This window comes from Myzus persicae, unplaced genomic scaffold (genome assembly GCF_001856785.1).
Source record: "Myzus persicae strain clone G006 unplaced genomic scaffold, MPER_G0061.0, whole genome shotgun sequence".
Taxonomy (NCBI): domain Eukaryota; kingdom Metazoa; phylum Arthropoda; class Insecta; order Hemiptera; family Aphididae; genus Myzus; species Myzus persicae.
In genome coordinates, this window is record NW_019103730.1 from 135,439 (window position 1) to 160,113 (window position 24,675).

At 28.6% G+C, this 24,675-nt stretch overlaps 1 long non-coding RNA gene across 3 annotated transcripts; it reads left to right on the forward strand.

The window, feature by feature from the left end:
* The first annotated feature begins 867 nt into the window (after positions 1 to 867).
* On the forward strand, positions 868 to 18,857 carry LOC111035169. Of its 3 annotated transcripts, none has more exons than XR_002604624.1 (5): positions 868 to 981; positions 1,051 to 1,237; positions 8,666 to 8,779; positions 18,041 to 18,318; positions 18,706 to 18,857. It is a non-coding gene; the product is annotated as an uncharacterized LOC111035169 (long non-coding RNA). The 3 variants fall into 3 exon arrangements; XR_002604625.1 differs by having other exon boundaries at positions 874 to 977; XR_002604626.1 differs by lacking the exon at positions 18,041 to 18,318.
* Positions 18,858 to 24,675: the final 5,818 nt, after the last annotated feature.

Here is a 24,675-nt window from a genome sequence, read left to right on the forward strand (position 1 = left end):
TTTTACATACGAAATGCTCTCCAACGTCATAAGATTCACTGATTTCGTGCTTATGAAGAAATAAAGGGTTCAAAATATCGTCAAAACGATAAATTAATAAATAATTCACGGTTGTATAAATAAAACATGGTCAAAAAAAATACGTAGCCTATACACATAAAAAAACATTTCTCTCTCTGAAAAGAATATTTTTGTCTTTTCAGAAACTATATGATACAATTAACTTAACTTCCGCGTGGGATTTACAAATTTAGTTTCTGGGTTGTTAACGCGTACGGCGCACCTATATTTGAGTATCTATCTGACCGAAAGGTAAGTTTTCACTTTTTTCCTCTCGCACAAATATAGGAAGTTTAATAATACTTAAATAGGCGGTTGCTAGACGACGAATCGTGCACCCGAACAATATCAGGAAGAAAAAAAGGATATATTCATATTATGTAGGTATTTGTAATATATACGCACTGCAGGGTAGGATACGAATTTCAAAAAGCTTACCAATGGTAACCAATATGGTTTAATAGATACCTAGTATATTTATATTATTGCCAACAATTTAGTTGCGCAGTATCGAAATCAATATACACTTCCACTCGGATAAGTTATGAAAAGATATCGCTAGTATATGGTTGTTGGCGAAATACCGGCAACTCGGAATAAAAGGGAAGAATGTATTATTATTTTGTTTAGAATAACAGCCTACAAAGTACCTATTATAATATTATGATGTAGTGCGCAATATTGACCTACAACCACTATGAACAGCCACTCCCACTCTGAACTGCTGCGCAAGGAGGGGGATTTGTTATTGTTTTGTTTTTTTCGTTTTTAAGCACCCCTCTCCGCCACCGACGAAACGACCGTCTCTCTCAGGCTTCTTCACTCACGACACAATATATTTTAATATACGCATAATATTATTATTATGTAATTACACCGACAACATCCCGTAGGGTAACTAGTTTCGTTTTTACGTCGTAGGTATTTCAACCGGAAACTCTTTCGCTTTATTATAATATTTTAATACACCTATATTATTCTATGTGGCAGGTAAGTGTTTGATTGCAGGCATAGTCTGAAGATCTTCTGGAGCATAGTACACTATGATAATTTAGTGTAATGCCGACGATAACTACAAAAATAACATTGCAAATCGGAGGTTGTGAAAAAAACAAAATTTTCGCTGTTGTCACGGTTCCTGTGCGATGAAGAAAACACATTATTATATAATACCTTGGTATGTGTGTAAGAAATAATAATATTATAAAAGAAATCGTAACCAGCAGGGAATATGTCGTGCGATTAGAGACTACCCCTCATACTTCGTAGTTGCACAGGAAATGTTGAAATCGGTATCCGGTAATCCCACTACAAAACGTTGCTCGTCGGGTACTCGGGTCGTATAATGGTCATATAATGTATAACGTATCATGCATTCATGCCATTAGCACGTAGGGTAGGCGTTTTAAAATTTATCGCAGTTTGAATACCGCGACCTATTCGAAAACCCTCGTGGTTCATAAAAAATATTACGACCCGCGCTCTATTTTTATCATTTATTACAAGGTGTCCGGTAAAGATAAAACTCAAAAAAGTGTATTATGTAATATATTTTAGGGCGAAATTTCCTTCTTTTGTTTTTTATGGGTTTTTCGTTATTTCGATTGTTTGTATATTATACAACACACCTATTGATTATTGAAATTACATGTTTTTATTTTATTTTATACGGCTCAACAAAAATAAAAATAATACTTAAATAAACCACAACTAATTATTAAAATATTATGAAAGACTACGCACGTGCAAAACGGAATTAGTGTTAAAATATTTTGTGGCAGTTTATTCAACGAGTGCAGACCTATTTATCATGATTCACCAGCCGAAGTACCTAGAAATTGTATTATCATCACCTGTAGGCAGTATAAGTACATTCCTTACGGCTTACGGTAGGATTCGACTGTATATTGACTATTTGACTGCATCGTAATAGTATAAAATATAAATATTGTCAAATTGATTATCGGTAACTCGGAGCATCGAAAAAACAAAACACTTGCCCCTCCACTGCAGCGGGACATAGCCATTTGGTTAACGTCACATTAATTCATTACCCGATTTGTTCAAAAACTCCTTAAAATCGTGATTACATTAAATTAATTTCATAACAAGTTAAAACATCACCATTGCACTATCATTCGACTACCTATTCGAGACTTTAGGTGAATCAATATATCATACTCATGCGAAATCACATTATACGTTGGCGAGGTGCATTATACATTATGCTAGCCGCTACGTACGTGTAAACTGTAAAGTATCTTATGATACTTAGATATCGTATGTACCTAAACGCATTGTCTGAGCACAGACGTGTAAAATAACACTGTAAAAACTCATTAATCCAAGGAATGATATACGAGTACCTGGGTTACCTACCATTTTACGCGACAAATTCGACTTCATTTTAACAATGGCGTGTCATCGTTATATATCTCGACATCAGACAATAATTTATTTTAGTAAAATACTCATACTAATATATTATATGTTATTGTCTTTGGCACGTTCAGAATTTTATTATTTTAATAATACTGCTATCGTCAAACGCCGAAGTAGATTATTATTAAACCATCCTATTATCGAATACCTAATAATTAATATGAACATAATTATCTATACCTAACGAATAATGATTAGAAACCATAACCCAATGGAGTTCTTAGTGCTTTGTTTTGTATGAACGCACGTTTTGTTATATTGTGTAGGTTACATATTTATACTTTATTTCACATTTATATCTTTATAATTTTTTGTGTGTGTATAATACTTATTATATCGTCAAAGTGTGTAAATAACTGTAGGATTTTTATTATTTATTCACTATAAATCCACAATTTGTTATTAAACCACGTATAGTAGGGTGTTGTAAGTGATCGAAACGATTTGCCAAAACCATCACAAAGTCATACATTAAGTTGTGCTGAAACATTTTGTTCAAATCACAAATCTGGGGTATCCAATGTTCATATTCAATCTAATATTCATGTGTAATCGTATACTTTTACAAAAAGTGACAAAAATCTGTTTGATGGCACAAAAATCCTGCAGCAGGACTTAGCAGGCGGTCCCCGTCACACATGCGTATAATTAATTCAAAATAAATCACCATCATTACGTATTGTCCATGCGTATTAGGGAAAGCTATGCTACAGTGCGCACAGCAGATCGAATATTTATAAAGCTATAGTCTAATTAGTTGTAATATGAATTTTATTCACCAGATAATATACGAAAATATTGTGCGATGATGTAATATGACTGCAGCCGAATTATGAATCACGATCGCATGGCTGTACCAAAATTAAGTTGTACTTATCGTCACCCATCCACCACACTCACACATCTCGTCACCGCGGTATCATACTCTATACACATAAACGAAAGTCCCACTTGTTTATTTTAAATTTAATATATATATATATACATGCAAACGTTAAATGCGTATGAGGACATACGGTCGACGAATTCATCATGCTCGTAATGTTAAACAGTGCATTGTACGGGATCCGACCTTGGATCCTGACAAATTGTTTTTAATTTGAATAATCGGTACACAAAATGTACTTATGTACGTACAACAAATACTATATGTTATTGTATATAATATATTATAATGCAGGTACAGTCGTCATACAATAATACGTCGATTATATACGCGCGCATATATTAAATATAAATACATATATCTATACAGGTACGGGTTCAAGTATATGATTACACCGACACGGACATGCCTTTGAACTGAGGTACCAATACACTCAAACTAAAATCCACCAATAACTCTATATTTCCACGGACAAAGTCAAGTTTAGTAGTTTCCCATAAATTGTATAGGAAATATCAAGCATGTTCAATCCCATTTTTTACTTTTTAATAATGCATTTATTCAAATTCTGACTTTTGCAATCATTAAGTACCGGTATACTTAAAGGTACATATTTTCAAAAATTATGAAGATGATGATTTTTTGGAAAATGTTGATGTCCCTAATTCGAAATTCGAACAAGTAGTTTCTGAGTTATTAAAATGTATTATAACATGTTAAGAATAGTAGTCATTAAAAATGGTTTTACAATACTACAAAATAGATATAATATTTAGTTTAGGACTTAAGCTCAGATAATTTTTAGAAAATATAAAATGTTGACCGATTAATGTTAATTATTATAATTTTCAAAACATCTTTCAACCTCGTTCGAATTTTGATTTGAATACGCGGACATTTTCAAGAAAATCGTCTCCTTCGTATTTAACTGTATGTAAAGTTGCTTCTCATTTGAAAAAATTATTTTTATCACCATAGGTCAAAGTTTTTTTTGGTGTAAAATTCTAAGTATTTGAAAATATGGTCCTTAAAAATAATTACTTACAAATGCCAAAAATCAGAATTTAAATAAATTCATTATAAAATGAAAGAAATGAGGTGTGCATGCTCGGTAAATCACTTTATATAAATACCAACATGACAATAAAAAATATATTTTATATTCGAACGTAACATAGCAACATCTTGTAGATAGATAGACTTAATGTCGGTATAAAAATCGATCATCTGAAACCTCAATGTATGAATAAAAGTTAAAGCTAACGCGTGGGTCGTGGATGTAGGAACATATATATATATATATTTATTATACAATATACATAATAACAACATAATACATTACAATTTTTAATAAACATAGGTGATGATTGGGGGGAGGGGGGAGGTTTACGGGGGCTCAGGCCCTCCAATAATTTATTCAAGCCAAAGATATTTTTTCTTTTGCATTTTATTGAATTTTAGACGAATGGCTAAAACTTTAAATTTTGAACTGGACTGGACTTTGGATGTTAAAAAAATGATGGGAAAAATTCTTACTTAAGTGTTGAGATTTTAGTTCACTTATACTGTTCAAAATTTTAATTTGTAATTAATTTTGATATGAACTACGAACTACTAAACTACGTCGTGATTTAGCGTAGACGGTAGTTTGAAAAATGTAATGTAAAATATTCTATTTATTCTGTTCAGTCCGGTCGGTTTTATTATCATAGAAAAAAAGTTCTATAAAAAGTAAAATATTGTAACGGTCAGACAGATGGGAAATTTGTTTCCAAATACTTGAGATCCCTCCCCCAAATATCTTACAGAACCATCGTCTATAATAATATACTATAATATAGTTCCAAAACTACTACTAGTTGTTACATTATATTTTATAGTCTTATTGCGTATGCAGACTACTGCAGATAAAAGCTTACTTTGCGTAAATCGTTTAAATTACAATAATTTCACTGTAGTTCACGAATTATTTCTCATAATCGCAATGGAAGACAATATTCGCCGGTCGCCCAGAACTAGTGAACGCAATAAGCGTACCTATACACGATTAATGTTTATATATTGTATATTAGATATAATTTACGTCGTATGATGACATACATATTTAATTTCAATGGTAAAATAATTAAATCAACTTCGCCTCTTGTATACATTTTAAATTGTAATTTATATTATTATTTACTATATGTAAAAATAAATTACTACAATGAAATGGTATTTGGTAGAACGCACTTCATTACAGGGCGTGTACGGCTTTTTGGAATATATTAATTTGAGGGGCCCTCAAAAACATAGTTTAGTATACACAACACACATGCATTCTATATGAATATAATGTGTTACGTGGGCGATGGAGATCACATAGAAGTGGCTATAGGTACATTTATTGACCGTTGTGATTTAAAAATTCTTAACAATGTCATATTGTACATATTAGCTAATTTAAAAATATAAATGTTTGAAATAATTTGTAAAGTATAATCAAACACTTATGGCGTACTTATACTTAGGGCCATAGAGGTACCTGAAAAGTGGGCTTGGCCGCATGGGGGTGGAAAACTTGAGACCCTACAAAATAATGTTCGGTACCTATTGCAAAACCAATATGTTTTGAAAAATATATTCTAGAACTCTGGAATAAAACAGAAACCTATATAGGCTATAGTCCTTCATAACTCATAAGAACGCATAGAATAATATTATAATAAATAATGATGGTGGAGAAAAATCAACTTTTAAGTGTAACGAAGATCAAATAAAAAATAATAGCCACCAGAAATAAAATATGTTAGGCAAAAGCGGGAAGTGAGCTATTTCAATCACCAGCCACGTGTACCACACAATGTTGCATTTTTTCAAAGACTGAAATTGTCTTCTCACGTGAGCCACATATACTATCTATTCTTTGTCACACCTTTGCCACTTCTAAAACTAACTATCTATATTATACTATTACGGTAGTCTACACTGCTCTACAGTGGCGGTCAAACGATTTTGTTACGGGGGGAGGAGTATATGGTTGATTTTTTTATTGTTAGAAATGTGATTGTCAGGTCTTAAACAATTAAACATTGAAAAAAAAGCCATGAGGGACCTACCCCACTCACCACCGTTTGACCACCACTGGTAGTCCACAATGAACTGTTCTTGGTATCTAGATTCACCAAACTAAAGAACGCATCAACCATTTGATAAATTAGACTAACCGTATCAATATGTTCATGTATATTAATCTGATTTGAACAGTAACTTTTAATGGTGTATATTAAAACGGTGTGAATAAGTTTATGGTATAAATATATTAAAATAGGACTAAATATGTCATATCAGTGCAAATTATTACAAATTTATTGATATTCTGTAATATATAGTATGATAAAATAATATAATATATAGTACCTATATAATTTTAATGCGTAATAATAAGTCCATCAGAAAAAAATGGACATATTTATAACAATACTATAATAATAATCTTATTTGTATATATTTTCAAAATATGTAGATTAAATAAAATGTTTTGTTTAAATTTATTATTCGCTCGTTATTTAACGTTATGTATTTAATAACAATAATTTATTATTAATAGATAAATTATAGGAAACCATTGAATGTTATTTATCTATTGCCTATTGATTATTATGTCCAATAATAACTTTGGGTATGGGTAAATATTTTGTTGAGAATGCAAGTGGAAATATGACATGGGCATAATTTAAAAGTGAAAAATATTACATGCTGTACAAAACTGTAACCAATATTATTACCTAACGTGGTTGTAACCAATGGTTGTTACCAAGTATAACACTACTGGTTATAACAAATCTTCTTGAACGACAGCAGCTATCGTTTGTTTTTGAGATGTCAATATTATTGTCAATAAAATCAATAAAATCAATAAAATATGACTTTTAACAGGACTTTTAGGACTCAATTACTCATTACTATAGTTTTGATATAGTAAATAAATATATATATATATGGCCATATATGGTGTACCTATATAGTTTTGTTAACCGTTTTCAGACCAAATATGGTGTACGTGCATGAGAGTGTGGTGTAGAGAGGGGGTGCCTTTCACTAATCTTTGGCCGGAAAATGTACTCACAGTGGAATAGGTGAGGGGGAATATCCTCCCCTAACTTTAAAATACAAAATTGAATGGTTCTCATGTTTGCCATTGTTTTACAATTTGTAAAAATTGAAATATAGGTAGATACTTGGATGTGAAACTGTGAAGTATAAAATAATGAATTAAATTTCCCATAAAAACTTAATTTTTAGAATATTTGAGCCAAATATTGTAAGTTCGCTTGAATGAGCTGTATAATATTTATATCATCATTTATCAATATTCTTAAGACGCAATCGGTATATTTATGTAGTTATAATAACCATTGAAAACAGTATTTACCACCTACTTTCTATGGCCCACAATCGTAATTTGGAAAAAGAAAAAGGTTACTTTGGATTAAATGGGGTGACACCTGCAGCCTCTGCATCTAATATAGAAAGATGGTAAACTGAAAATTATCCTTTTTCTAAAAGTGGATATGTAAACTGTGGCAATTTATTTAAGTAAGTATAAGTAGATCTCTTTGCACTAAGACATTATTATCACAAGTAAAGGAACCAATAGTATTTACAATGTTAGGTCAAAACTTAAAAATACATTTGAATTTACCTTACCAATTTGTACGAAATATATAACATAATTGATTGAACAATATTAGGTGCCTACTACCTATGTCCTATATAGTACCTACATGACACATATGCTAGGTTATGTAGGTTGTATAATGTATTAATGTCTCTTATCAGTTTTGTTGCAGATTCTATAAGTTAATTTTTTTTTGCACTGCTAACATATCGACTTTTAGAAAAAGGGTAATTTTGCTGTAGTTCCCTAATATATAATGAATCATGGTTTTTTTTAGGAACACTGCGCCAGTAATTACGTACCTAGTTATATAGTTTGTTATTTGGTTTATTATTATTTATTGGGTTATAGCATGCGTACCAAAAATATTTTGGTAATTTTAAACATAATATTAAATTATATATAATTAATACATACACACATTAGGTATATATGCAATATTATACATTGATTATTGGTGTTTGGAGATATTCAAATTATATATTAATCTGTATGTAAGTAATATTTTAATAAACAATGATCATAACTATTAGAAACACTTGAATTGCATTCAATATTAATTATGTTCCTGATTTTACAGTATATATTACATCAACATAAGTTATTTTGCTGTGCAGGTATATAATTAAAACGTTAAAACGAGAAAAACAACAGTCAACAAGTTCACTCACGTCACACTGACTCAAAAAACTAAAGCAGTAAAGCCAAGGATTTTTTCAATTAATAACAAGGTGATGTGTTTGTATATTATGCTTTTTTATTACTTGCAGTCAAAACAAACAACAACCCAATTTAGATATGGTTTAATATTACAACATTTAGTTCATAATAATAATGAAATCTTATCGATTCCTTATTTCCTATAAAGTTAAACAATTCCGTGATATTTTTCTAAATAACAACCAATCGTCATTAGAAACCACAGTAAATAAACAATTGAAGAATATTTCGTAATAATTTTAATCTGACAGAAAAATAAAACCAGCCTAATCATATTTTTTTAACCGAAATAAATATTACTACAAATAAGCAATTAATTCAGTTGAAATAATAATATAAAATATATATATATTGTTTAATAATATAATTTTGAACCTCCGACAGCCTATATTTATATGATTATATGTCATAATAATCGTAATGTATACCTCTACGCACAAATATTTAACTTAAAATAATCATTGAACAGATAATTCAACCACAATAAATCACGCATCTTTCAGAAATAACATATTTGTTTGATATGCTGCAGGACGACATGAAATTTTGGATACTCTTGAAATTAATTAAAAATATATAGTGCCAAAGGGTCTTGCCCACACTTGCACTTAATGTTTTGGGAATACTATCTTACAATTTAAATAATTTTCCTGCATAAAATTGAAAATGTATGCCAAAGTCAACCCCTCCAAAATGTCCCATTACATTTTGAGCATTGTAATAACATTGAATTTATATACAAAACTATTATAAAATCGATTGATTATATATAATATTTTATATGATATTATGATATTAAGATTGTATATTATATTTTATATAATATTATGTCATATGCTGATTACTTTATAAAGTCAATCGACCAATAGACTTAATTAAACGCTTAAGAGGATGTCAGCGCACTCTTTGTTTTCCTATATTGTTACCCGGGCCCACTCAACATAACAAATTTTCGTTCTAGATAAATTCCCTCTAATATTAAAGTTAACAACACAAAACTACGTCACGTGTTGGTCAGAGAGACTTAGCTGACATCCTCTTGAGTTAACAAAACTTAAAATTCGATAAAATTCATTGATATTAGAAAGGACATTTTTAAAATACGTTAATCGGATGGGCATTGATCTAATTACCAAAGTATCCCCAATTTAGTTTTAATGCGATTCATTTAATATAAATTAAATCGGTATCAACAGTTTTTTGTTAATGATATAAATTGTATGGAATAAAAAATAACACAATGACTCAAAACGTTGGGAGAGAAGTTTTTTCCTTCTTCCACATGAATACATGATCACACACATAATAGTATGCAGTATCTATAAGACTATAACATAACTCACGTTAGGTGAAGTAGCATACGTTGTACTTTAAAGTTCTAAATATCTACTTTTAATGGGCATAACAATGAATGAATAGGAATGATTGAATATTTCTCCAGAACATGTTTGGTTATGTTACGTTCGTTTTTATTGAACCAATTTATACCATCTATAATGACAAGTTTTTTTCCAACAAACTAATTGCTGTTGCATTTACGGGCTATGAACTGCGATGTTTACCGAACGTAATATATGTGTTTATGCCAAAAACCAACAAATAAAATGTAGTGAATAAACAAATGAATGTTTTTGAGTTTCTCCGTACGTATATTAAAGTTGTAGGTCAAACTCTATTTGATTCACGAAAATAAAATTATTTTGTTAGTATTCATATCTTATTTAAATGTGACTTTGAAAAAAAAACTTATGTATTCGTAAATATACCTAGATAGTTTTAACTATACACTTTTTATAAATATTTCCAAATTAATAAAAAAATATTAAAAATTTAAATACCATGAAAAATAAATGTTTTACTGTAAATTGAAATATTTAATGCGTTAATTAACGTTATTAATGATTGAAACTCGTAATAAAATGACTCGGTTAAGCACTTATAAACTTCTAATAAATATTATTTTCTTAGGTTCCAAAGAAATAAAACGATTCTTCTAAAAATCAGTTATTAGAAAACATTTTCTTGCTCTTATCGAACATACAAGGTTAATTTATCTAACCAAAGCTTTTAAAATTGATAAAAATTAAAAATAGATTTATACAGAATCAATTGTTTACAAATATATCTTAATGAGCTATGTATACACTATTTTTAAAATTTTCATTTCACTTGCTGAAAAATAAGATCGTCAGAATGATAATTAATTGCTACTTGTAAATTGTATTTTTAATAATAGTTATAGTATAAACATCTACTATTATGTTATTTATTGGTCAAAAAGTTTCATAGCACTAGTAAACGCTATAAATGTTGTAAATCAATTCAAATAAAGAGTTTTGTGTCTTTGAAAGGGCTTTTATAACTTTCTTAACAGTTTCTTAAATCTTAATGCGTGAGAAAAATAGAGCAGCAAACACAATGTTAAAATTTGGTACCTTTTCGCTTTTAAGTTTTTACTTTAAACTCCAATGAAAACTGTTTTTTGATACCATTCATCTATATTATTTATACTATTTTGTACGGCTTTTATTATCGTAAATAATATTTCATGTTCTGAAATGAGAATTTAACTGCGCAAATATAATCAATTTAATATATTTATAATAGTAGATGTAATCATCCTCGCATTTATTATGTTATAAGTTAAACAATCTTGCACTTGGACATTTAATTTAAAAAAATGTTATGTTATAATAATATAATGTATGTCGTAATAGTAAAATTTGAGTATAAATTAATAATAATTCATAAAAATGAAACGCACGCAAAAAATTAGGCACATTATGAGTCCTAATATTTGCTCGATACTAATTGGAAAACAAAAATAATACAATCGTCGAATTTCCCATCCAAAAAAACTATTTATGATGAAGCGTGTTTATTTTAAGCAAACAACATTTTCTTAAAATATTTTTTCCAAAAATACCCGTACGTTTTATTGGTTTTCATTTTTATTACACGTGTAGTAAGGCAAGCAATGTACTGAGAAACTAAAAAAATTAACTTATAAAACTTCAAAGTAACAACTTACTAGACTCGATGTAGGCATCTTAGATTATTTTGAACTTTAAAAGCACAGTTTTTTTACACAAAAAGATGTTCAGAGAAATAGATATAAAAAAAAATATAAAATTGTATAATATATTCCTTGATTTACTCAGAATCTAAAATAGTCATCTTAACACTTCCACAAAATCTATCTCCCACTCGGTAATAAATTCAAATATGATTTTGCAACAGTGAATTTTGTGTAATTCTGATTTTATCGTTGAGCTATTACAATTTACAACAACTCTTTAGAATTCACTAAGTTAAACTTTTTGATAACATTAAGAACATCACTCCAAATGTCCAAACACAAACATAAATGTATTATTTATTATTGGGAGAAATGCAACTTTAATAATCCAACGTTTTAATACTCTAGAAGGCTTCAGACTGCAGCAGTTCACTATTGCATACATTTATATTTTAGATACTAATAGGTACTTTATAGTACCCACTATTATATACTATTATAATTTATATGTCATGTAAATTCTATACTTACGACTTACCTGAATAATATTTAATTCATATTGATTTATTTACAAATTACAATGATTATTTTAGACAATATTAACTTAAAATTGATATAAATTTAAAAATATTGTGGTCGTTTTAACTAAAATTTTGGTTTGTGAAGAATAAGATTTTAAAATGTATATATTTTCATTCTGTGGTGCGTCTGTATTGAATTAGCTACATATTTATTATTGTTAATCACAGCTAACAGTTGTAGTAATATTAAGTTTAAAAAAAAATAATGTACCTATCTATACGATGTGTTGTTAAAAAATGAGTTCAATGTAAAATGTAAATATGTATTAATCTGTTTTTTAATCTATATATTATGTGTTTGTGTATAAAATAATTTGGACAGACTGACCATATAGGCACAATTAAGGCCCTCAGTTTTTAACTATTGTCAGTGTCTGTGTTGTTGATACAGTTCTAGCCTACCCAGAAAAATTTTCCTAGTTCAGCTTAAGTGACTGACTGATTTATCATCGCTTAGCCAGAAGCTTTGAGTATAAATGTTTAAGTATGAATATTTGGTCAGTATAGTTTCGTTTTACAATATAGATACCCATCAAGAACGAATTATTCAAAATCCGCATTTTAAAGAAGTCTTCCAATAACAAGGATTTTCAATATTTTGAGATTCACGATGCAAATTTTAACCTTTTGTCTGTTTAAAATAGTTGCCATTTGGTATAAGCATTAAGTATGCAACAAATAATCACGTTTACATGGTCTCGATTAAATAAACTTATCTTAAAACCAAACTTATATTTATAGCTTATATACTCAAAAACTTTTGATTTTAAGTGAAACCTCAGAGATTGTTTTTAGAAATATCAAAAAAGTTTAGAGAGTAGTTTAAAAAATATAATATATGTACCAAGTGCTAAATCTAATATGCGACTTGCGGTTGCCCGCCTAGGTCGAATAATTTACAAATCTAGGTACACTGACACCGATTTGCTCGTGAACTGAGGTAGATAAAACTGAGATACATTCAAACCGAGATACACCAATATGGCTATATTTACACACAGGCGAAGCCGCGTTATTCTATGTACTATTAATAAAAAATAGTAATTGATTCCATTACACAATATTTATTTGTGAAAATGTGGAATCGGGTAACAAAAAATCGTATAATTTAAAAATATGCACACAGGCACACATAATAATGTATGCCTACGGCATACGCCATCATCACGTATGTAACATACATATATTATATTTATATTAAAACGTTAATAATAAATTATAATACATTTTTAGGCGGGTCGAAATTATTTTCACAACATCCTGCAGTGAAAATCATGCGGCTATTCTAACGTCTTGTATTAACACATTTCCGTCCACTATTGTGTTGAATTCGACTAACTTACATAATATAAGCGCATTATTTTGAGGCGTATTTTTAAAGAAGGGGTTATGGAACTTATCCCCACTCACTCCCGCCGTTTTAATACAGAATGTATATAATATATTATGTAACTTTGTAACTTTATAATATTATAATTTATAAGCATTATAATACAAATTACAAATCATAGTTGTGTCTGACCAATATTATTTGAGTTATGAGTTTAATAGATTGCATATCCCTTGAAATTTCCTAGATATGATGACCCTGATGATAATGAAAATTAAAAGGCAAAAAAAGTATAAAACTTATATCACGGTAAAATTCATAGAAATTACTTGTACTAACTTGCGGAAATGTTATTTGTTCAATATGGGTGGATGTGCTGGGGCAGGAAATCACATTTTCTTTTGAAAATAGTGACAGGTATTAACTTCATCAAAAGTAGTGCAAAACTGAAAATCCATGCGCACTGTGTGTTAATTTCAGTTAAACATTTTTTTTTAGAAATATAAATATTTAACATTAACATGACCCTTATATTTATGGATTAACGTTTGGTACTCTCTCGTTAAATATCCCGTGATAAAAGTGATACATTTTTCAAATACTAAAAGCGTAATAACTGCATGCTAATTATTTGCATATTCTTCTTAAAAGTTAAATGTAGCAGGAGTATACCATACGTCTTAATCTGTGAGTACAATAAGGTAATTGATAACGTAAGTTGTATTCTTTATAATGTATACAGGGTGATTCACCAATCATGATTACTCCTGTTTTTTCTTAAATAATGAATTTATTCATATTATTCTGATTTTTGGAATTTTTAAATGTACTCAGACAATATTTTTGAAATCATGAATTTTTTGTACTACTTAAGGGGTGTTCTATGGCAATACAAACTCTGTTTTTTTTTCAAATGAGGACCTCCTTTTTACCGTAAATCATATGGTGGATATTTTTTTTAAAAAGATTATTGTGGATTTATTCAAAATTTGAACGGGTAGTTACTCAGTTATTGAAATGCGTAGTATTACTGTATTAGTTCTTAACAATCGTTTCACAAAAATATGAAAATATAGTATAAATACTGTATATATATTTTAATATTTATTATACTCGAATGCATTTTTACGGTATATTCATTCCCTCCCCCCCCCCATATCGTCTAAACAAATTATCATAGGACTAATATTATTTGTACACAAAGTAAAGTATCTCAAAAACTGCTCGTTTGAATTTTGATTATGATAAGTCAACATTTTCAGAAACAATTATCCACTTAACAGTTTACAGTAGAAAAGGTGTTCTCACTTGAAAAACAAAAGAATCTATTTCCATGGGACACTCCATAAGTTATACAAAAAAACAACAATTTGATAATATGGTCCTCGAGTATATTTAAGAATTACAAAAACTATATTTTAAATAAGTGCGTTATGGAAGAAAAAAGGGGGTGGGCATTTTTGACAAATAACCCTGAATGAATATATTTCAGTTATAGCTAACACATATTTGGTATACCGGTTAATACATTACCGGTGTTCGATGATAATATAAGTCTTGACTCTTGAGTGCTTTTCGCCCTTCCCGCTTTCTGTTATCTACTTGAAGTGGTGTTTATGTTTACACACTCAAGGTTTATTTTTTTTTTATCATTATTACGCTTCGAGGTTATGTGTATTTTTGCATCAATAATCAATTATTGCTACAGTTATACTCGCATACATGTTATATTAGTTTATTTTTTTTAGAATTTTTTATGAATTTTATGAGAATATAATTGTTGTATACCAGTTTACCTTCGAAAATAATTATATTATTATGGAGTACATTTCATAAAGTCGCTAACACTGGCACCGTTTTCAAAAAAAATATATGAACAGTTATCCTATAATATTATGATAAGTCTCAAAATGTTGATTTTAGTTATTTTTTAATAAGAAGTCTATATACAAATGGTTGGATAAAAATATAAAATACATGCATTATTGGATCTAGTATTAATTACTAGGGGATTTTTTAGAAATTATTAATGTTGATACGTAGATCAATATTAATTACTAATATTTTAAAATCTTTTTAGGCCCCATATTTTTTAAATGTATTATCAAAACCTAACCTATTATCATCAGAACATAAAGTTGAATGTTAGTTTGAATTCTGATTTTGATACATCAACATTTTCAGAAAATGTATCCGCTAAATAATTTACAGTTGTAAGAGGGAGTTCTCATTTGAAAAACAGAAGCGTCTATCTCCACAGGACACTCCTTAAGTAGTACAACAAATCTCAAGTATTTGAAAATATACTCTTAAAGTATTTTGAAAAATTCCAAAAATCAGATTTTGAATAACTGCATTATTAAAGAAAAAGGGGGATGATTATGCTTGATGAATTGTCTGTAAATTGTACATATTATATTACATTAGGCCTGCATTAGGTATTTCAATGGATATTCTTAAGGGGGACGGTCTGAGTTGCTTTTGAACGGTTTAGACATAATAGAATGTTCAAGTGGAGTGACCACGAAAATAATTTTAAAATATAAGAAATAATCATGAGTAAACTTGTGATCTGTGACTTATAATTATAAAATATATCAAATAGTTAAATGCACATTGATATTTACATACGTATATTAAATTTCGCGAGTAAATAACTTTAATTTAGTCATAAGTTATTTTATTATTATTGTATATTTAAATTAGCACATTTCAATAAACATATTAAATAAGACGATAAATATGGTTATAGGTATGGTTTGGTTGTACAAATACAAAAAAAAATGACTGTGAGAGTTAGCTACAGGAAATATTTTTTTAAATATTATGTGTTTATAGTTTTAATATGATAATATATACAATGGTTTAGAAAAATTGAAAAATTTAAAAACAGATTTTGGACAAATTACAATGATGTACAATATGACTATTACTACTACATATGTCATATAAATACATAAATATTTTAGTGTAGAGTACTTTTCTATTTTTATAATAGCCATTTTTTTTTAAACTGGGAATTCTCCTATGATTTATGTTGTCTTTTAATATTACGATACAGGTAATAATACAATTTTAATAGTCTACCTACCTATTGTTTTTCTTTAAATTTGTTTTAGATACAGTATTTTTAATAAAATATTAAAATGATTGTAAATAAACACAAAGAAAATGTATGAGGAATGTAAGTCCTATTTTAGGTTATCCTATATTTTGTTGAAATACCTTGAGTATTTCGTTTCAACAACGTTAAAAACAATAAACTTATCCAGAGTATATTAAATCGGCAATAACACCTAGTTTGACATTATAATAATTGATGATAGCAATGTATAATCATTAATAATCGAAGTGTCTAAAATAAAAACACTGCATTTATACTGAAGTAACAATTTAATAGTACTTATTACCTAACAATAATGTATAATATGTTCAGTCTTTTAAAAACTATATAATAACAACATTAACAATAATACGATATCAAATCACGCGTGATAGATCTTCTTAAAACGATAAAAGCTAGACCCTGGATAGTCCACTATACTCTATAACTATACCTAATAACTTTATATATTCAGCAAAAACAATATTATATTGATTAATGATTTAGTCTTAAATCCTGAGCTGCAGTTGCGAGGGAACTTTTTTTACATGCAAATAAACCACTCTCTTTTACTTATATAATATATATTATGATGAAAATATAAAACACTTGTATTTGTTATTATTTTCAACCACGTGATTTAGTGTAACACTGAAAATATAATTTCTAATCTTAATTTTGTAAATGGTAAGTGAGTGTTTTGAAATTTAGAATATACGTTTGAGGTTATTTAATTATTATTAATAAAATGAATAAATTGCATTAATGCATATGGGTACAGTATACAAATTCCTCGAACAAACAAATTGATCTGTACATACTCGACTAGTTAATGTTTTCATCGATTTACAACTTCCAAACGTTTCGATAATGTAAACTTCCGTCTAATTTAAATTATTCAGCAAGGCATTACATTGTCTTACTCAAAGTTTAAATATGTTTTGAATCAAAAAGTTTTCTACAATGTGATACGAATGTTTCGGATGCTTTTGGGTTTGAAAATCATAAATTTATTTGAGTATTATATCATAAGTATTATTGTTAGTACAGTATCAAATTGTACTAACCAACGCATTAGGAAATGTCCGTGATAATGGGTATTACGAATACTTTTATCGTATTAACAAAATGATTTTATTATATTCTTAACATATAGTGCAAAGTTTAGTCTTATAAATGTGAATAAATGATATAATTATATGTAATACGTTTGAACGAAACAAGATTCTTTTTTAACAGTGTGTCATTTCGCTAACATTAGTTTGATCCGACTATCCGATACACGATAACGGTGAAGGAAGGACGCACGCACCACAACTTTCACTCGCATCTGCAAGGCCGGCGACAGCGCGAACAAACCGTTGTCGTGAATTCGCTCCGCAAAACATTAAAATATGTCTATATACCCCCTCACCTACCTCCTATATAAGGTCGTTCACCTGTTAAATCAAATATGATTGCACCGTATACGTTAGTGCAAGTAATTATTAATCGCATCGATTCACGAGAGAAAATCGGTCAGTATAATATACCCGAGTACCTATAATAATATATACATGTCACAATATGATAAATAATAAAAGAACAACAAGAAATAATATTGTTTTGTTAAAAACCAATAAATCAGGCATCAGCTGACGCCTGACAGTAAGATATTACTACTACAATAGTGTTCACAAAATGCCATGATAAATATAAAGATGTGTCTCGTAATCTCTTAGATGTAGTTTCAGTGTAATAGTGTATATCATGTTTATTAATATTCGAGATCTTATACTTTCTATTAGTAATGAAACAAAGAGTATAACGAAGACAAATAGCCGCAATAAGTTATGTTATTTTAGCCGCTTTAGGTATTGGTATACTATTTACAAAATTAATGTTCTTGCATTTTATGGTTTTAGTATTGTCAAAATAAAATTGCGAAAGTTCACAAGAATATCAACAGACAACACATACAAGTTATAACAGAGAAAACTGTAAGCATTATGTATAAAAATGAATGTTTTTTTGTTTACTTGTGCTTTATAAATTCAAAAACTACTCCTCCATATTATCTTCTACATTCTATTACATTGATTATATATCATTTTTCGGATTTTAGTTTATTCTCACAATCTCAGTATATATCTCACCCACGAGTGTCGATGAACTCTAAAATACTGGTTAATTATTTCTTATTAATAACTGAGAAATCTAGATATTATCTAACATGTTTTTATGCGATTTATATAAATTATGCTACTTCAACAATTCATGATAATATACGATTAGATAGCGATATCGAAAGTAGAAGTAGTTTTATTTGAACTCGCAAATCTCACCATAAATCTTTGGTTAGGTATAATATTCTCTAAAAGTTTCTATTTTGTTTAGACTTAATAAATAAACATTAAAGACATTTAATTTCAAAAATAAAACGTTTACACTACCGCATGTCCGCGTGTCCAAAGTATAAAATAAAATAAAAAATGGGACATTTATAATTGTCTTGAATAGATCATTTTAAAATTAAAATAATAATATAATAATAATGCTTTATAGAAATACTAACAACCAACAAATTACTTAATTACAAGCATACCATAATAGTATAATACAGGGGTTCTCAAACTTTTTTTTCGCGTACCACTTAAGTATATTATCAATCAGTCGCGTACCACTGATGGTTAAAAATAGAAGGATACAAACTTTACATAGTTAAATACATTTATTTTAAATAAAAATGCAGTTATATACTACGATAAAGTTATTATTTATTTATTAATACAAATTTATTAGTGTTTAAAAATGAAGGTATGAATTAAATAACAATTTTTCAATGAGAACCATGGATTTGTAGATTTGATATTAGCGATGAAATATCTGGTTCAGTGTTACTTAAGACCTTCCGTGTACCAACATGGCAACATGTAGTCTTTAGCGTACCACAGTTTGAGAACCGCTAGTATAATATATTCATCGAATATCAGCTTAATTAAACTACTTGATTTAATCCCTAAACGAAAGTTTGAAGTTTAAATATATTACATCAAATTCAAAGTGTATTTGTTATTGTTTACAAAATATATGTTACTACGGTATGTCTCTAATCAGAACCACATAAAATATTTTATCATTGAATTCAAAATATGTTATACAATATCCATTGCAGTGAACTACATACTCAATGGCGACTCGCCATTGGCGAGGTAGGCTCGGCAACTAATTTTATAGAACAAGTTCCCCAATTTTTAAATTTAAGACCCCAATCCCCCCTCTTTTATAATTTTAAAAAAGAAAGAAGAATCAAGTTATAAAAAGAAATAATAATATTTCATACAAATACAATGAACACAATCTCAAAAAAAATATTGACTTATATGATAAAAATAATGGATTTATAGTACTTTTGTTGAACCTTAGATATTCTACTCCTTATTTTGTAATCATTACTGGCCACTAATCGACTAATGATTATCATTTATCATATATATTTATTAGGCTTTGCTTCAGTGATTAATTTTATCAATATAACCATAATAATTTTGTTTACAAATGTAGGACACAATTTTATAGTATTCCCTATCGATCTGTGGTCGTCGATGATAGTGACAAACTTACACGGTTAAAACGTTTATTTTTATGCATGAACAAATTGTAATACGTTATGAACTTCTGAATTTTGAAAGTTTATTATTTTTTACACATTATAGTACCTATAATATGCATATGCATGTTTCAAATGGAATGGAATTTAACTCCACAGAACATGCGACGTTATTACCACTTGCGACTTTAGACGGATGCTTCTGCCGTTTGACTGAACTTTTAAATGCTATTTATAATTGTTGTATTGGTGTGAATGTGTGATAATAATGAAAACTATCGTGTATGATACAATATTATGTATATACTATACGCCGTGTCGGTGTCGGTGTGTATAATGTGTATTACTATGTGCACAGCCGGCGTAACCTTGGCGGAATAAAAATAAGAGTGCTCACTGCGTATATTTTATACAAATATTATTATCCTACACTCGGTCCTCCGTAAACCGGCGTCCACAGCGTGGTTTCTCAAATAAACGCAATACGCACCTAACCTAGCTTTAATACGTACCTGCGCCCGCAGACTGCGCTCAGCGAATATCATTTCCTAGTAGTCTATAGAACATATTTTATACTCTTTTATTTTTTTTTCCTTGAATATACTGTATACCTATTTATTTCTACATTCGTAAAACCATGTAAAAATATTTTTTTTAAATGTGTACCCACATATAGTACATGATATTCGTCGACATCCCATACTCCAATAATTACAATTAGTATTCATGAAAAAGCAAAATAGTTATTAACATGTGTGTTGACGTGAAAAAAATAAAAAGTACTTATGAATTTTTTTATTTTTACAAAACATTACAGGCAGGTTTAGTGATGGGCTGCAAATACCTAATACAATTTTGATTAAATACTGCAGGGTATTTACTATTTAGTCTGTAAATTGAGCAAATTGGGGGGAGAGGAGCTTAAGCCTTTGACGTCCCCCCTAGCTACGGTACTGAAAATAGCTTATGCCTAGTGGCCAGATGACCAATAATTTTACATCAACGAGTGATGTTTAAAGTTTTAAACGACAAATAACTTCAATGATATTTTCTGATATATAAATTGACTGTCAGCTGTCAAGAATTACCTTTCATAACTGTTGACGTATTGTTATTATTGCTAAAAGTTAAAAACTATTAACTTATTTTAAAAAGACGTCATAGAATAATATTTTTTTTTACTTTATTTGTCGCTCACGCGCACTTAACGTAGCAAAAACAAGTTCACCGAGTTCATTTATAATAGTTATTAATTATAGAGATATGACTTTAGAACTAACGTTCTTATATTTGAATAAAAGAACAATATTTTTAAAAGCATCTTATGTAGTTTTTTATTATATTAAAATGTGAGAAGAATTTTTATTTTTATAAAATTAACTTTTTAATAAAGTTTACAAACGTTTAACAACCTTTTATATGGAATACTCTAAAAAAGCTTATTTTTATTAATTTTTATATAAATTGTTTAACTACAAACCCACTATCCTATAACTAAGGGATTATGACATGCCATTTCTCCGTGAACTTGTACTTGGTATGGTGACTACGCTACACGTTATGTAATAAGTACCACCTTATCCTACAAAAGATAATAAATAATTATTTATTAATTTTTTTATAATTAACAAATCTTGACAAGGTTAATTACACTTTTACACATACAGGGCATTGTAATTTCCATGCAGGCACTGCGACAATAATTGTAGTACAATAATGCATGTTATTTGCTGCAAACCTTTATTTTTCATTTAATCATTTTTAGATGGGTATCTACATTATATCTAATACCTATTACCTATATTGCATGGTGAACAACGAGACATCAGCTTCGTTTATGATTAATAACAGATTGCGACAAGTAATGGATGTGTTATCGTCAGTTCTTTTAAATCTGGCACTAGAGAATATAATAAGGGAGATACCACGAACTGAAACATTAAACTTAAACAATAAGGAAACATCCTGCTTGCATATGCAGACGACATAGTGATCATTGGAAAATTCAGAGGGCAGAGAGGAGGTTCAACGAAGTGTTACAGAACTATAGTTAATACAGAAAATATAACGGCTTACAATATTAATTATAATTATTAACAGCGAAAAGCGAAATTCATGATGGCGAACGATAAGGTCATAAATCATAATAATTAGAGCTCGGATTTTAAAGCATAATAAATAGCAAAAAAAGCTCAAAATCGTTTTAAAAAGCAAAAAAAAGTGTAGTTAAAAATTAACATGAATCAGTTATAATTTTATAAAACTGAATAAAAAAATCGAAAATTTTGAAAAAGAATTTACAACCATGTATTTGGCAAGATTTTCAGTAGTGAAACTGACTACGTATTGTCTGACAGGATGTTTTTATACATAGAGAACGAACGCTCTACATCTACTGAAGTAATCGGTGCATACTTCATGCATTTCGTTTAAATCAAACCCATGATAATTAATTTTGTTTAATGAAACGCCACACAGCATAGTATTAATGTCCAGTAATTGTTTCCAGCCTTTGTTTTTCAAAAGAGTACGATTTAGTTTACCCGAAATTGAAGTTGCAATATCTATATTTATAGTATACATTATTATTGAGGGTTTTCACAGTTCTTATAAATTAAATACACATTTGTTTATTACTATGGCATAACAAACATACTAAAATTCCACAGCTAGAATAGAATAACTGAAAAAAAGCAATAAAAAAGAAAGAAAACATTTACAAAAATAAAAAAACAAAAATAAATTCATTTATTTGGAATCAGAATGACGTGAAACGAATTTATGCATAAAAATTAGATTTCTATTTTAAATATATAAAAAGAAGCAATTGCTTTAAAATCCGAGCCCTCGTCATAAGCAATAACCTACGTAAGAGATACAACGTCTTTGAGCAAGTACAAGAATTTAAATACTTCGGCACTATTCTAAATAGTCAAAACATCATGCAGATTAATTAAGCTAGATTCAAGTAGATAATAGCCTATAGGACATAATATTATTGTGTAATCTGCACTACCTTGTACCTTCAAAAACTGTAATTTACGATTTAAACAATCGTTAAACTTATAATGATATTTTATTTTTTGCAAAGTTGTAACTACTGATATTTTAAAATAATGAATAATAAATATGTATACATATATATATATTAAATATATTAATAATATGTAGGTATTTAACCACTGCAATATTCGAAAAACAAATTCTAAAAATGCATATAAAATGATTGTATAAAAAAAAAACGAAAAGTCGCTCTGCTGTATATTAGGTAATAGTGTACTTGTACCTCGTAAGTCGTTATTGAGTAGGATCACTGTAATAGATGTGTTCAATTTGTATTCAATAATAAAACGAATTTGAGAGGAGATGGTAATGTTGTAAGCCGTATTTCTTATAATATATTCATATTGCTATAAGTAATTTATTTTTCTATTGCCTTTTTGTTATACGGTAGGTTAAACTAAATTCTGCCAAAAGCAAATCGCATAATATGCTATAATATTAGGTGCAGCCTGTAGACCAGCTGTATTAACATATAAGTCAATCCTAATGTACAGTAGAATGATGTGAACAGTGTGTTATAAACTTAAAAATAGCTGAAAATGAATGCAAATATTTTGAAAAAAGCATTGTGGTTAAATAATTAAAATATTAAACAACTATGTAAACAATAATATACGTGATAAAGAATTAATTCGACTCACTACAAATAATAGGTACTATTTTAATTACAACAAAATAACTAAAATTGTTATTTTTCATTGAACTATTTAAGTATCAAATTTTGTCAAGATTAGAATGTATTTTTGGGAGTTTTAGGTATCTTTGAGAACAAATAATTATACGGAATTGTATTTGTATTAAATTCTCAAGCTTTTTGAAACTGAGCTACAACTCTTCAAACGTCTATGAATAAAACAAAATAACACAAAATTACAATACTTAATTTGCTTAAAAAATCCCTTTTTCCTTAATATTTTTGCTGCCTGAAACCACCCTCATAGTGTAAAATCGAAGTACTATTATGCCCTAAAATACGATGACAAAGAAAAATAATTCTTATCATTCTAAAAATACATCAGCTCCAAAGTAAAGAGTTTAAAATAATTATAGAAGTTATTGACATACAATTCATATTAACCGATGCAATTTAATATATATTTTAAATAACTTTTAGGCTGATATACTGTCAACAAATTCGTACTCATTTTCAGCATAATACAGTTGTATAAAACCGTAATCTGTTGTAGCTACTTGTAGTGTACTATAATCATGATACTATGGT